The following is a 16,558-nucleotide window of genomic DNA, read 5'->3' on the forward strand; positions in this document are numbered from 1 at the left end:
TTCTTCTGTACTTAATGGATTACCATCTATGTGGTAATTTGTGGGCACTTTGTTTTTGCCAAAGGGGATGACTATACACTTTTTGGCATTTAGCTTGAGGCCATGGCTCTGGCACCAGTTGTCTGTTTCTATGAGGCCCTTTTGGAGGATGCTTGTGTCGGCTGGAGAGTCAATTATGGCGCCCAGTTTGCAGTCATCTCCGAACTTGGTCAGCCACAGTCCTTCCATGTTGGCCTGTACCTCCGAGAAATATATACCGAACAAGAGAGGTCCCAGGACTGAGCCTTGTGGGACACCACTTGTAACTGGTTTGGAGTCTGACATGGCTCCAGCAATTCTAACCATGTAGGTTCTGTCCTTGAGCCAGTTTGCAATCCATCTAGTGACATAGGGGTTTATATTTAAGCTGGTGAGCTTATCTATAATGCCCGAGTGGGGTATTGTACCGAAGGCTTTTGCAAGGTCCAGGTAGGCTGTGTGGACCACCTTCCCCTCGTCAATGGCCTTGGTGACTGTTCAAAGAAATCAACCAGGATTAAGAGGCAGGATCTGCCCTTAACAAAGCCAAACTGGGTAGGATCCAGTGTCTGTAGGTCCCCAATATCTTTATTTATGAGGTCCATGATGATCTTTTCCATAGCTTTCCAGACCAAACCAGTCAGGCTTATGGGGAGATAGTTTCCAGGATCCATTGAGGCACCACCTTTATGGAGAGGGACCACTGTTGCTGTACGCCACTCTTTGGGCACATATCCTGTAGTAAGGCTGAGAGTGAACAGTAGTTTTATGTTTGGGTTTAGCTCTTCTTGGAGTTCATGTAGGATGCAGCCCGGGACACCGTCTGGTCCCATTGATGCTGTGTTTTTTGCTTTGGAGAAGGCGGCTCTTACCTGAGCATCTGAGATGTCAGGGGCAGCACCTGCTGGAATATATATTTGCCCTTTTGGTGGGGGGGGAGAAGTTTGCGCTGAACCTGTCAGCTAGGATGTTGGCAATGTCTGTGGGTTCAGTGTATTTTTTGTCATTTTGGACTAATTCTGAGCATATCTGAGAATTACCACCCAGGTTCCTAACATAACTAAAGAAAGCCTTGTGATTATCCTTAGTGTCCTGTGCAATTTTTCTCTTGAAGCTGGCCTTAGACAATTTTATGAGTGCCCGTAGTTTTTTGCTAATACTGATCAGTGATGCCTTCCCTTTTTGGGATTTTGCTCTATCATTTAGTAGCTTCCTCCTTCTATTGTGTAGTTTGTTTATGGCTGGGGTCCACCAGACAGGACGTCTGCCTTTACTAACATGCTTCACCATGGGGATGGTGTTCTTTTGGTGATGCAAAGTGTTGTGTTTGCACCAAATGTACCTTTTGGAATTGTGGCCAAAAAGTTCAACCTTGGTCTCATCAGACCATAACACATTTTCTCACATGCTTTTGGGAGGCTTGATGTATTGTTTTGCAAATTTTAGCCGGGCCTGGATGTTTCTCTGTGTAAGAAAAGGCTTCTGTCTTGCAACTTTACCCCATAGCCCAGACATATGGAGAATATGGGAGATTGTTGTCACATATAGTACACAACCAGTACTTGCCAGAAATTTCTGCAACTCCTTCAGTGTTGCTGTAGGTCTCTTGGCAACCTCCCTGACCATTTTTCGTCTTGTCTTTCCATCAATTTTGTAGGGACTTCCAGTTCTTTGCAACGTCGCTGTTGTCCCATATTTTCTCCACTTTTTGGTGACTGTCTTCACTGTGTTCCATGGTATATCCAATGCTGTGGAAATTTTTTTGTACCCTTCTCCTGACTGATACCTTTCAATAATGAGATCCCTTTGATGCTTTGTAAGATCTCTGCGAACCATGGCTTTTGCTGTAGCAGGCAACTGAGTAAATGTCAGGAAAATCCTACTAGTACAGCTAAATTTTATTTGGGATTAATCAGAGTCTCTTTAACTGATGGCAGGTGTGGACCCAAGAAGACTGAATGATGTAATTAAAAGGTGCTCCAACAAAGTATTAATTTAAAGGTGTGCACACTTATGCAACCAGCTTATTGTACATTTTTTATTTTTTTATATTTTCCCCCTAACACATTTGTTTGTTTTTCAATTGAATTGTACAGGTTATAGGTCACATCGAAGGTGGGAAAAGTTTTGAAATGGTTTATTGTGGTCTCATTTTTTATATCACAAAATCCTGGCATTTTAATAGGGGCGTGTAAACTTTTTATTTCCACTGTACATATAAGACTAGTGAGACTTATGGGAATGTAGATGCCCCATATTTGTGCAGAGGGATGACTGTTACATTTCTCCATTCATGAGGCATGAAGCCTGTTTGGAGGCTACAGTTAAATAGTAATTCTAAAGGCCCTGATAGGTCACGTTTCATGCTATTTAGAATCTTCACAATCATCTGTTTCTCCGCCACAAAACATTAATGAAACCATGATTACACATCATTCACCAGTGACATATTTGTGCTCCTAAGAGAATAATCTTACATATGTTAAAGGTACCATAGTCTGCAATAAAAAAGTATTTTATTTAAAACCTTTCAGGAGATACAGATGAAATATTCTCGTCATTCTGATTTTCAAGCCCATGGTCTGATCTAATATACAAGCAGGCTAAAGATAGTTACTGTTACTTCAGCCTGAATCTGGCATTGCAAGCTTAGCTATTCTCTCTTCTTCTGGCATTTCTAAGACACCATGTGTACCTACAAGAATTCTTACTTTTAATGGAAATAGGAGATTGTTGGACAGGTATGGCAAGTAAGTTTATACTTGTAAGTGTTTTTGCTATCAGGACCTATAATTATTTGTCCTATGTGCTATTTTACCATAATGCAATTTTATCTCATATTCGGAGTACCTTAAAATAGGTCAGACTACAAAGACAATAAAAAGTGGTCCCACTGGTCAAAATGATGTGTCCGTGGGGTTTGTGGCATTAAAATATGCCTGTGATTACAGGGTTACTGTTACAGTGGCAGTTATGACAGACGTTATTCACAGATATGCTTGGCTATTGTCAGAAAATTTGCCTGAGGATTGTAAAGCCCAAATTTTAGATGCTTGTACTATAGATAAGAGGTTTTAAAGTCTCAACAAAAAAAAGGAAAGATTACAAAGCATCAGCAGGAAGCCTGTCTTCCTACCATTCCTGCATTCCAAAGAAAATGCCAATACTTTAAGTCAGGTGTAACTTGGCAGCACTAGATGGTTGGATGGATGCATCATAAATACTTCAATTGTATAGATTTTTGTATGCATTTGCAACATGGTATTCATCTGTTTTCATGGCTCATAAGTTACAGTTCAAAGTGAACTTAATACATAAAGAAGGCAAATCAAACACAAAGTTGTTGTTCTTCTTCTTTCGGCTTTTCCCGGTTAGGGGTCGCCACAGCGGAACTCCAGTCCGCTAATGATTGGCAGTAGATTTTTACGGTGCCGAGGTGCCAGCCCGACATCCAACCTTCAATGAAGGCACACACATTCATGCATGTCTTTCGAATGCCAATTGACCACGGGGAGGACATGCAGACTCCACACAGAAGGCACTCCAACCGAGAATCAAACGGGAGAACCTTTTGTTGTGTGGCGACAACGCTACCGCTGCACCACCATGGCTACAAATCAAACACAAACACAAAGTAAATCTGTTATTTAAGAGTACAGTCTGCCAAGACAAAGGAGCAAACAATACTCTATATCAAATTAAACATGTAAATTCTAAAAATAAGCAAATAGGAAATGCAAACCAATCAAATAAAATGCAGCATACTAAGTGACAGCAGTTGTACCCAATGTAGATAAAATCTGAAGAGTTCAAAATAGTTTTTGTGTTTAACAGAAAATAAATCCAAGATCTTAATAAAGTGTTAGCCTCATAAACAAACTTGTCCCTTTCTGATGAACTCTTGCATAAATACCAGTAAAGGTCTTTCCAGACCAGTTTATACCATAACTGACAGACATGTAGCAGACTTCTATATCCCTATAACAGTCAAAATAACTGAAAAGCAAAGGACAATCTGCCCACAGTCCCACGGATAACCATCCAGGCTGGTCAGACTCTGCAGGGAGCAGATGAAACCCACAACTCAAGGATCACTTGCATAAAGTTTGACCTGTTAGTAACAGCCTGCATTTAATCGCTGGAACCTGTGTTCTGAGAGACTGCCTTCCAGACTATCTGCAAATATACAGAGCTGAGTATATATTTTTTTTGGTTATAGAGTTTGTTAATTGTTGCTTAGATCTCTGTTGAAACCATTGTCTCCCTGATCTGAGAGACTGATCTGCAAATATACAGAGCTGAGTATATTTTTTTGGTTTTAGAGTTTGTACTGTTAGTTGTTGCTTAGATCTCTGTTGAAACTGTTTTCCTCCACACACCCTCCCTATTTTTGGTTTGTAGTTTAAATTTGGTGGCTTTTGCATTGCCTGCCCCACTGTAGATTTGATCTGGGACACTCCCCCAGTCCCATCTCTTTACCACATTCTACCTAATAAACTCTTTCTGCACTTGCTTTGAGTCCTTTTTAATTTAATTGCATTTTTAAACTGTGTTTGGTCTAATATTGCTACATACTCAAGTGTGCTAGCTTGCAGTACATGTGAATTGTTTTTACTACTGTTTTTGCTACTTTTCTGTAAAATAGAAACTGTAAGCCTGTATCCTACCTTTCCTGTAACTAGTGTTCCAGATACAGATTTGCTGTATCCAGAACTGTATGTAAGCTTCTGAGCCCCCCAAGCCTTTCTGTGTTGGAGGGAAGCCTTCTAGCTTATCAGTGGGAGTGGTAAGCACTAGGTAACCTGTCTATCACATAAGGAGTGGTTCTGGCCCAAAAATTGTAGTTACTGGCCGTTTGGGCAATCTCTTCCATCTCTCTCAACTTTCTGATTTGAAAGCCTGCATTTGCACTTGTTTCTGTCCTGTAACTCGTCTAGTGCAGATACAGATTCTTAGTTTTAGCACTTAAATTTGCTTATTCATGCTCAGAACTTATAAGCACTAAATAAGCTACTAATTACTATAACACTCAATCTTCCTCATTTCCTAGAGGAAAACAGTTTTTGTACTTACTTTTCTCACTTGCTTAGAGAAAAACAGCTCTTGTACTCACTTTCCTCACTTATCTATAGGAAAATAATTTTTTATTCAGGCATGTCCAAGGGTCAGCTCCCGGTGTTCTCTCCTGTCTATCTGATGAATCTGGGCATCTTGAGGCAATGTAGAAATTGCCTTATGTACACAGACAACCCCCTCCTCCTACCACCCAACACTACAACCTGTGAGAGATGCACTTATCTAGCCAAACTGGAGGCAAAGCTCTCTCCAACCAAGACTGAACTTGACGGTCATGAGGAGGAGGTAAACATTTGCACCACACCACACTCATCACATAGTCTCGCTAAATCTACACCACCAAAATCCACACATAGTAACACAAACACATCCGCGGAGGCTCTCACTAATAATCTGTCTAAGCAACAGAGACCTCCAAAGCAGAAACGCAAGCAACCTCCAACCCTCAACACAACCCAAATGACACATAGCCCACAGACTCAGTGCGCCACTCAACCACAGCCAATAAGGCAAAACAACGTACCCAACACACTAGTCATAGGTGACTCTATAGTCAGGCACACTGATGTCCCACTCACCAGGCTAAACAAGGAGAAGGTTACTGTCAGCTGCCTGTCGAGTGCCAGGATCCGCCACATAACCCACGTGCTCAGGTCACTCCGCAACAAGTACAAATATGACTCTGTCATTGTCCATGTTGGTGTGAATGACCTGAGATGTACCTCCCTGGACTACATGAAAAGAGACATGGAAGAGCTCTCTGATCTTGTAGCCCAGGCAGGTATAACCCTAGCCCTGAGTAGCATTCTGCCATTGCCCAGAATGATACCGCAGTACAAGGACAAAACGATTGACTTCAACAATTGGCTAAGCTTCTGGTGTCATTCTAAGGGGATCCATTATCTGTCTGCTTGGGATGACATGGTCGACAGACCACGATGCTTTGCCACAGATGACCTGCACCTGTTTCCCCTGGGATTCCAGATACTGGCTAAGGCTCTTGCTGCCCCTATAGTGCCTTTTTTAGGCAAGGTTCAAATAACAAATTCACCACCGTAACAGAAACAGGCAAGCAAAAACTTAGGGCAATGCTACTCAATGCTAGAAGTCTAAATCTCAAAATGCATTCACTCAAGGCACTCCTTAAAATGGAGAACATCGATATCTGTGCAGTGACTGAGACCTGGTTCAAGGCTCCAGAGAGCACCCCTGCACTACCAGGCTATAACTCATACCACACTTTTCGGCCATGTAACCTGGACCGAAACACCAGAGGTGGAGGTGTGTCCATATTCATTAAGGATATCCACACCTCAAGGCAAGTTACTCAGCATAATGCATCCAAAGTTATCCAAGTGCAACTAACTCTGGGCAAAACTGCAATCCAAATTGTAGCTTGCTACAGATCCTCCACCATGCTCCAGGATTCCCACTCCTCTTTTCTTGATGTACTGGAAAATATTAGGGTTCAACCAAACACCCTAATAATGGGCGACTTCAACTACCCCACCATTAACTGGGAAAACTACTTGTGTAACAACTCCTTCGCTCAACCCTTTCTGGAATTCATAAATTCCAATGCCCTGGAACAACTTATCTACACCCCCACCAGGGGCAACGATATCCTAGACCTAGTCATTACCAACATGAGTGACCGGTGTTCCACACCTGAAGTCAACTCCTTGTTGGTCCGATCCGACCATAAGCTTATCACCCTTGATATCCACATCCCGCCCCCACCCCCCATTAAGGAAACTATGGTAAAAAATTTCTCCAAAGCCATCTTCATACTTCTTAAGACAGAAATGGTCAACTTCATGACACCCATGCAGATGGACAATACAGTTACAATTGCTGGATCCTACACAAATGCACTCTATAAGCACTTGCACGAGTGCATGGATCGTGCTATCCCAAACAGAACCAAGACACTATCCTCCAAAAAAAGAAAGCCAATCTGATGTCCCCCTGCCATAAACAAACTCTGCAACAGAAGGAAGAAACTGTTACAAAAGAGAGTAAAATCCCATGAGTGGAGGAGCTCCCTGGTTAGCCTCAGTAAGAAGCTGAGATCCCTTATAAGATCCTCCAAAGCTAGCTATAAAAACAAAATCGCCACTAATTCTAAGGACAACCACAAAGCATTATATAGCTATGTCAAGAATCTTGATGGCAACACCCAGATCTGCTCTGAGTTACAGCACAAAGGCACGAAAATTACAGAACCAACTGATATTGCCAACATCCTGGCAGATACATTCAGTGCTAACTTTACCTCACCCCCTAAAGGGCCCATATCTATACATTAAGAATGCAGAGTCCCTGTAATCACAACTACGCAGGTAAAACCTGCGCTCTCTAAAGCCAAAAACACAACATCCATGGGACCATACAACATCCCAGGCTGCATTTTACACGAACTTCAGAACAAACTGGCTCCCCACTTAAGCACCATGTTCAATAATAGCCTAACATCACGCTTTGTGCCCACTGAATGGCGCACAGCAACAGGTATCTCACTCCACAAAGGGGGAGCCCCCACTGATCCTGGGAACTATCGACCTATTAGCCTGACGAGCCTGGTCTGCAAGGCCATGGAACGTATCATCATGGAACTAATAAACAAAGACATTGGTAATCTCCAAACTCTGGATCCCACCCAGTTCGGGTTTGGGAAAGGCAGATCATGCCTCCTGAACCTGATCGACGTCTTTGAGGCAGCCACCAAAGCCGTAGATGAGGGTAAGGTGGTTCACACAGCCTATCTTGACCTTGCCAAGGCTTTCAACACCACCCCCCATTCTGGAATTATAGCTAAACTCCCTAAACTAGGTATAAATCCCTACGTCACAAGATGGGTTCTAACTGGCTCACTGACAGAACCCACACTGTAAAAGTTGCAGACTCCAAATATGACCTCACACCAGTGACAAGTGGAGTACCACAGGGTTCCGTCCTGGAACCTCTCCTGTTTGGTATCTACTTTTCTGAAGTACAGGCTAACACAGAAGGCCTCTGGATAATGAAGCTCGCAGATGACTGCAAACTAGGAGCCATAGTCAAGTCCCCAAACGATGTGGACATCCTAAAGAAAGGCCTTGCTGAGACAGATGCCTGGTGTCAGAGCTATGGCCTCAAGCTCAATGCCAAAAAGTGCAGTGTCATCCCCTTTGGTAAAAACTCTGTACCCATGAACTACCAAATAGGCAGCAATCTACTTAACACCGAATGTGTGATAAGAGACCTTGTGACCCAGGTGGACAGTAGTCTCTCCTTTGATAGTCACATTGCCACAGTAGTCAGGAAATCATTCTATGTGGCACACCTCATCATAAAAGGGTTCTCATCCAGGAAAAAAGAGGTCATTGTTCCCCTCTACTCGACTCTCATTAGACCCATTATAGAGTACAACGCCCCTTTTGGAATGTACCTCACAAGACATCTGCAGCAGCTGGAAAGGCCACAGAAGTACCTCACAAAGAGGATTACTGGCCTCAAACAAATGCCCTACACTGACCGCCTCAAAAAACTCCAGCTTTACTCCGTAGCATATCGCCTACTCTGAGGTGACCTCTGCCTAACATATAAAGCTATGTCAAACCCAGAGCTGTTGGACATGCTACACCTAAAGAAATCCCAATCCCTCCAAGCTACACGCTCTAGGGACCTAAACCTTGTCACCACATTAAACAGGACATGCTGAATGGATAGATTCCTGTCCCAGAGACTTTCCATACTCTGGAACAGGCTAACTATCTTTGTCAAGCAAAGTTCTTCATCAGCACTCTTCAAGAAAAGTCTTGATGAGTGGATGGGAAATAGGAATACACCCTGGGGATCACTTCTGTGTCTCTGCTCGACAGTGGCACAGGAAAATAAATTTTTGGGTGGCATAAGCCAGGAACTTTGCTGGCTAGGCTTACGTAGGCCCTTGGGTCGATAGCCTAGTACCTACCTATGAACCTAAGTCTCAGACTGCATATTCATTCCCCTCTTTCAAAGGAATAATTCAGTCCAGAAGCACACAATTCTCAACACCAACCAAGAAAGGCATTTAATATTCAGATGTCCAGGAAATAGGTTCATAGATTCATAGTAGGCTAACCCATGTCAGAATCAAACCCTGCACCTTGCTTCTGTAAGGTAAATACTTTAACCATTATACTAACAGAAGAAAAAAACGGGTATTGGAAAGCTGGAATGTGCAGTTCCAGGTATATAGAACATGCCAGGTATGTAGACAAGATGACTGACAAACAACTGACAGGTTTATGAGCATTAACATGGAAATAATCACCCAGACTACCAGGCAAGGGGCAAGGCATCAAAAAGACAGAATCACTGCTGCAGCTCTGACTAGAAACAGGCTGCCCATATGGAGCACATTGCTAGGAGACACCTGGAAGATTAACAACAGCAAAATGGAAATGAAAATGCCAAAATAAAAACTCCAGAATACAGGGACAAAGTTGCAATGCAGAGGTCACAGCAGGCTGAACCACAAAACGACCAAATATAGGAAATAAAGTTAGAATTTGCAGTAGACATCCATTCTAGTAGTTAATGGAATCTTTCCAAGAAGTAGATTATTGCTACAATATACATGCAGCTTTCAAGCAGAATTTATTCGTTTTCATTTGCTTCTTTGCAGGCTGCTAGCTAAGCTGTTAAGATGCATTCCCTTTAACTGTAAACCTGAAACGTCTATTTGCTGTGATGAATCTCACAAGGCAAAAGTGTAAGGAGCTGTCATATCCAACTTTAAGAGTTGTATCTAACTATATGGCCGCTTCAATCCATAGAGTTAACCAGGCAAGTATGAAACAGAAGTAGCTTGTCACTCCTCACTTATGCTGCCTGCACACCTGCGGAGAATTTAAACTCACTAATTTACCTTCTGAATATTTTGGGGTTTGAGATAGGGTTGCCACCTTTTCAAATACCCAAAGTGGGACACTTTTTGCAGAAATGTGAGATTTTGCAGAACAAAACATACCCACGGCCAGTGCAAAGGAAAGAACTTCACTTTTTTGCCAGAATAAATGCTTATTTTTGTACCATTTGCTTTACTTATACTATTTCATATAATATTTATGTGTTTCAGATACAAACTAACTGTTTTATGCAACTATCAAAGAAAATTTAAGAAATTTATTTTGGCTTAAAATCTCAGGACATTTGCCATTTTTTAGTTTTTTTCTCAGGACAAAACTGCCCAAAGTGGGACTGTCCATCGCAAAGAGGGACAGGTGGTAACCCTAGTTTGAGAGGAAGGAAGAAACTGGAGAATCCGCAGAAAACTCATACCAAAACGTGCAGAATCCAGACAAACGGGACCTCAGCCAAAAATCAAACCGACTCATTATACCACGATGTATGCCTTAAAGAGAACTTTTACACCTATTACTTACTAACAGTCATCTGCAGTTATTATGAAAAAAACAAATAGTACATAGCATTACGTCACGTGAAGTGGTGAATGACACGTGCAGGGAGGTGGAGATTCATATTTCTGACACATAGGTGCCTTGACTGCATTATTAGATAGATAAGGTGGTATTCCTAGTATGCATATAATTGCATGACCTCACGTAATGAACCCTTATCACGTAGGCTAATTGCAGAGATTCAGAGATGTATAAATTTGGCGAGAAGAGACTTTGTGTAATAGACTTTTACTCTTTGAACCCCCCAGTTGATAGTATTCTCTTGTTGTGAAGTATAGTGTGATTATGGCAGCTTTGAGGTCTCTGCTTTCTGTTGGAAAGGTATTCTGTAGTTAGTCATAAGATAGTTACCTTATATTATGTTAGCAATGTAGTTCTAAGATTTGTTTTTCTTTTGCTTAGAATACTGTTCCTGTATTGCTGCGGAGAGAGTTCCATGGAACTGCACCAGCCACTCTGAAGGTAGGGGTTCAGCAGTGGTATGACGGGGGGTAAGAGTCGTTATTAATGTGCTGTAGCGGAGTAGCTGTAATAGTTCTGATTTCCTGTGCTTTTTCTGTAGTACAGGTATAGCGTGCTCTCCGAGGGGGCTTCTGTCTTGGAATTAGTCTTTATCGCCCTTAAGATGGACGAGACTGTCCTAAACCACCCTTTACACCGTGCTCACTTTGGTTAAGTCTGTATGCGTAAACGTTTTGTGTTTAGAATTAGGTGCGACTGGTGTGTGGTGTAAATTTACTTTCGACAGTGTGTACAGGGTAACCTGGTAGCAGCACCTGCATATATCCGATTGAATTCTGACTCTAAAGGTGTTAATTGTGTGGTGACCAGAGCATGGTAGAAATAAAAACGGATGGTTTAATATTTTGTTTTAGAACAAAGACCACTTATTGTTCAGGTCACCGGGGTGGCAATAGTTTGTTCTTGTTTTATCTTTGTGGCGTTACCTGTGGCCCATGCCTTTTAGCACAAAAAAAGTGGACCAATACCAAAAGACAGAAGTATGTCTGCGGTTGCTGTATAGTCAGATTATACCATACTGCTTACTAATGGCTGTTGCCTTCGGTGTAGCTAGTACAAAATATCATCACTAACTTCTGGGCATAGCTCTACAGCTGTGTAAATTCCTACACAACTTGTTCAGAGGAAGTTTACTTTTTCAGTCGCCAATAGTTTGTGGGAGCCGCTGAACATGTTATCTACACTTAATAGCAAGGGGCGACGTTTTTGAAGATGTTATGACCCCCCCCCCGTGGGTTGAGGGTTAGTAAAAATTGGGAATACAAAATGGGAATAATCCGGCAACACCCTTTATAAGAGGCAGAAAGCTGATAGGCTCCACCCACTTCAGTAAGGAAATGTATTGCATTTTTTTTCCCCTGTAACGTTTTTTCTTTCAAATTCGTTTGAATGAATTCCATAGTTATCAATAAGACTTCCCTAAGGGTTGCTAAATGGCTTTGGATAAATTTCCAATAATGCTGTGGCTTTCAGTAGGCTGTAGAAGTCTTGTATTGTGTTTGTATTCCATCATTTTGTTATACTTTTCCTTGAAATTGCAAGTCTAGGTACAAGAGCTTTAGTTAAACTCTTCTTCTTATGGCTCTTCCCAGTTAGGGGTCGCCACAGTGGATCACTTGTCTGCTCATGATTGGCAGTGGAGTTTTACAGTGGATCACTTGTCTGCTCATGATTGGCAGTGGAGTTTTACAGTGGATCACTTGTCTGCTCATGATTGGCAGTGGAGTTTTACAGTGGATCACTTGTCTGCTCATGATTGGCAGTGGAGTTTTACAGTGTCTAGTTGCCAGACTGACTCCCAACCTTCCACAGAAGGCACACAAGCACACTCACCTAGGGCCCGTTTGGTGTCCAATCCACCTACTGCATGTCTTTGGGATGTGGGAGGAAACTGGAGCACCTGGAAACCTACGTGACCACTGGGAGGACATGCAGACTGCACAGAAGGCACCCCAGCCGAGGACTGAACCAGAGAACCTCTTGCTGTGAGGTGACAATGCTAACCACTGTACCACCGTGGCTGCCCACAAGAGCTTTAAATAAACTTATTTATACCATTCCAAACAATCAAATATTGTTCCAATCTGCCTTGTGTACTTGCTCACATCTATAATGTATTCTTTTATGGAAGAACTAATTTTACTGTTCAATGGACAAGAAAAGGTGTTTTAGGGAGCCAATATGACTCAATGAAAGTGGTGGATGAGTAAAAAGGAATAAAATGGTCAGGGTTATGAAGCCTGACAAGGGTGGTGGGACTGTTCAAGATATACTGAGCCTAAAATGATCAGACACTGATATATTCATTTCCCTTAAGATGAATGTTGCCTATTTTGCTCTTGGGTTTCATTGACCAGCAAACTCTTTTTTGCACAATGATAAACCAAGGGTACTGGCAATTTTTGGGATCTTCCCTATTGAGGCCAATAGCTTCAATAGAAGTCTTTAGATAGTTCCTGTAGGGGACAAATGTACTCCAGGACTCCTGGGATTCTTAAAGATGCATAAACCGGCAGCAATACTGTGAACAGTTCTATTTTGTTAACTATTGATGTTGCTGACCTCCTTAGTCGTGTTCCACATAAGGGGGGTTTCAAACTGGTTTGGGGAAGCCCTGAAGATGTTTGGCTATTACTAATTATGTACACCTTAGCTTGACCCGCATTGAATTGGTTTTGAATTATGCTGAAGGGGAGTTTTCTATCAAATCAGTGGGGTAGCAATGGGGGCCCATTGTGCCCTCATTTATGCCAATATGATTTGTGAGCATCTTTTGTCTGGACCCTATAAAGATTTTTGGATTACCTTTTTTTGGGTGGAGTCTGAAGACAAGTTAAAGAAACTTTGGATTACAGTTTTGAGTGCTACTTTTACGGTTCACTTGCTATTTTGCAGAAATAAGAGAAGGTTCAAATCTAGAATATTTAGGAGACACTTTAATTCTTTAATTCATTTTACCAGTTCCCACCCCTCAAAAAAATTTGGGATAGTCAAAGACATTTGTTTATATTTATAGGATGTGTTCATCTGACATGGATTTTTATAGAAGAGTCGTGTATTAACTAAGATTGTTCTTGGAAAGGGGCAACCCCAAAGATGTAGTTAATAAGGTATACATCAAGGTCTTGGAGAGTAGAGTGGGTAGTAGTTAATAAGGTATACATCAAGGTCTTGTAGAGTAATTTAAGCCACCATTTTAGGGGTGGAGGCCATGGGGGATTGCCTCATGGGGGGGCTCCAACCAATGTGGTGCACTGATTAAGTCTGGAAGGACTAACACTAGCTCAGTGGGGATTCAAAGGTCGTTTGGGTCTGTATGGAAAGAGAATGGTGCAAGTTCAGCTTTCAGACCTGGAACATAGTATTTGATGCCCCTTTTAAGATCCTTTTATAGTAGGGGTTCTAATCTCGAATGTTCAGGTCCAAGAAATCCTGCTAGGGACATGTAGTATTTGACAAGTAAGGTTTGTAGTACCTGTGATTTTTAGTGGTAGAACTGAGGAAATAGACTCTATGAACAATATACATACATACTTGTGTGTTGGGCCAAACTTTTTTTCATTTGTATTGAAAGAAGTAACAATATTGGAGGGGAGGGCTTTGGGAGACTAGGATGGAGTACAGGAGGTTTATTGGCAGATTTTTAGGCTAATGAACCCCCTAGTTTAAATGACATCTCCCTAGCCCCCCCTTTTATATAAAGTTGAGAGCTGCAAGATTATAAAGAAATTCCTTTCTGCTTTATGCATGCATAGTCATAGATAGTGATGTTGATCCCAGAAAGTTCAACTTTTTAGTACTTGTTTTTAGAAATCATTTCATAGAAATCATTTCATACATTCCAATGGCTTTTAGAAATCATTTCATACATTCCAATGGCTTTTACAACATCTCCATATTTTAACAGTATTTATGCATTTTTTAATGTGTATAAAGTGGGTATAGTGACTAGTCTTGAGTGTTGCTCTTTTAATTTGTAACTAATCTTTTTCTGTTTTCATTGGCTTGCTTGTGATTGAATTGGGATGGGTATAAAATCGGTATACTCTAGGGTTTTGTTATATGTGGCATCTGAAGAAGTCTGTCAAACTCGTTAATGTTGGGCATTTTGTGAGGTGTCTTGTCCCCCATTCTGTGTGACCTATAAACTGGATTATAACTGCTGTGGCCATCCATAGTGCTGATTTTTATTTTTTCGGAACCAATTCTGAAGTACTTCAGAAATGTATTGGCTCAAATGATTGGAAGGGCACTCCCAACTAAATTTCATGACTGTCCATTTCCTGACTAAGGTTCAGCAGCATCAAACCCCTCTCCTTGGAGCAAGACATCTGGATAACACTATAAATAAAAGTGGGACACTGGCCCAAAAATGGGGACAATTTTTAAAATATTGCTCTCCTCAACTTGGTTGAACAGGTTTTGCATTGATGTGAAATCAAACTGTAATCTGTCATTGAGTTCAGTCTTTATGATCTACTACTAATTTGCAAGGAAACCGCAACTTAAAAACTGACCAATGAATCAAATATGTACATTCTGAATCTGTACAGTTGAGGTATGTTCAGCACTAAACTTCTATTTGCACTTTGACAACTATAGTAAGTGAAGACCTGATCAAGCTGCTTGTAACTAGGTGCATAGGTGGGTACTAGGCTCTGCCCGAAGGCATTTATAAGCCTAGCCAGAATGCGTTGGCTTTCACTGCCCCCTTAGATTAGTTCCTGTGCCTCTGTCCAGCAGAGCCACTGAAGTGATCCCGGAGGTAAACTTTTTTTTTTCCCATCCACTCATCAAGGTTTCTTTTGAAGAGTTGGTGGGGAGCTCTGCCTAATGTAGATTGGGATCTAGTTCCAAAGTATGGGAAGTCTCTGGGACAGGAATCTATCCCTCCAGCACATCCTATTTATTGTTGTGGTGAGGTTTAGATGGAGTGTGGCTTGAGGGGATAAGATTTTCTTTAGGTTGAGCATGTCCAATTCTGGTTTGGACATGGCGTTGTATGTTGGCAGAGATCACCTCTGAGTAGGTGGTATACATAAACTGTCCAGATTGTCTGCCTCACTTTTTGGTCTTCCTCAGTGGTTCAGTATTGCATTTGTCCTTGGTAACTAATTTACCTGTCTGAAGCTTCCCATATGAACAAATTGCTGGAAGATTACTGACAAGTCTGCCTTAGTTGTATAGGCAGTTTTCAAGCTTGTAGCCCAAGCTGGGGAAATCATTGGGTGCATAGCTTGCTTGCTGTTAGTAGTGACCCACAGCAAGACTTGTGCAAAACTGACTAACTTGGCTTGGTTTTCTTACAGGTGACTGTAAGAGATGCTTTAAACCGTGCACTGGATGAAGAATTGGAAAGGGATGAGAGAGTGCTCTTGCTTGGTGAGGAAGTAGCCCAGTTTGATGGTGTTTATAAGGTAATTCCTTAATGTGAAAGGAAGACTTGGTGGGTCTTTAATGGACATGTTGCAATTAAAATACTAAATTATAATTCTCTGCTTTTTTAGGTTAGCAGAGGTTTGTGGAAGAAATATGGAGACAAGAGAGTAGTAGACACACCTATTTCAGAGGTACATAATACATACTGGTGACTTGCTTCTGTTTTCCTAACTTTACTCAAATTCTGACGTGTTTTGGTTTCTTTTTAGATTGGCTTTGCTGGAATGGCTGTTGGAGCTGCTATGGTAAGTGTTTGAAGTCATACATTCCTCAATTACCTTTGGACTAATGCAGTGTGAGCATTACCCTGTAGGGAAGCAAAGAAATGCTTCTAAAATTAGTGTTAATTTCTAGCACATAGTGAGCTAAATTTGACTTGTAAACACTCAAATGACTGATACTGGGATTTAAAAGGAGGTATTATTTTGGTCTGGGTTCTCTCCTGCTACTGGGACCCCTGTGAAAACAAGGGTTCTAGACAACTGCACTTCTAACAAGCTCTTAACTCAAACTCCAACTGGCAGGATTAATGGGCCTTTAGTGGGCATGTAACAAAT

The 16,558-nt window shown here is 41.6% G+C and overlaps 1 protein-coding gene and 1 pseudogene across 1 annotated transcript in view; one reads left to right on the plus strand and one right to left on the minus strand.

Moving 5' to 3' along the window:
* The window catches only part of ACOX2 (acyl-CoA oxidase 2), a 1,215,466-nt gene that overhangs the window by 420,701 nt on the left and 778,207 nt on the right, over positions 1-16,558 (minus strand). The window lies entirely within an intron of this gene.
* Positions 10,671-16,558, plus strand: part of LOC122807781 — a 26,426-nt pseudogene continuing 20,538 nt past the window's right edge.

This window comes from Protopterus annectens, chromosome 7.part1 (genome assembly GCF_019279795.1).
Source record: "Protopterus annectens isolate FY-2018-M chromosome 7.part1, PAN1.0, whole genome shotgun sequence".
In the NCBI taxonomy this organism is placed as follows: domain Eukaryota; kingdom Metazoa; phylum Chordata; order Ceratodontiformes; family Protopteridae; genus Protopterus; species Protopterus annectens.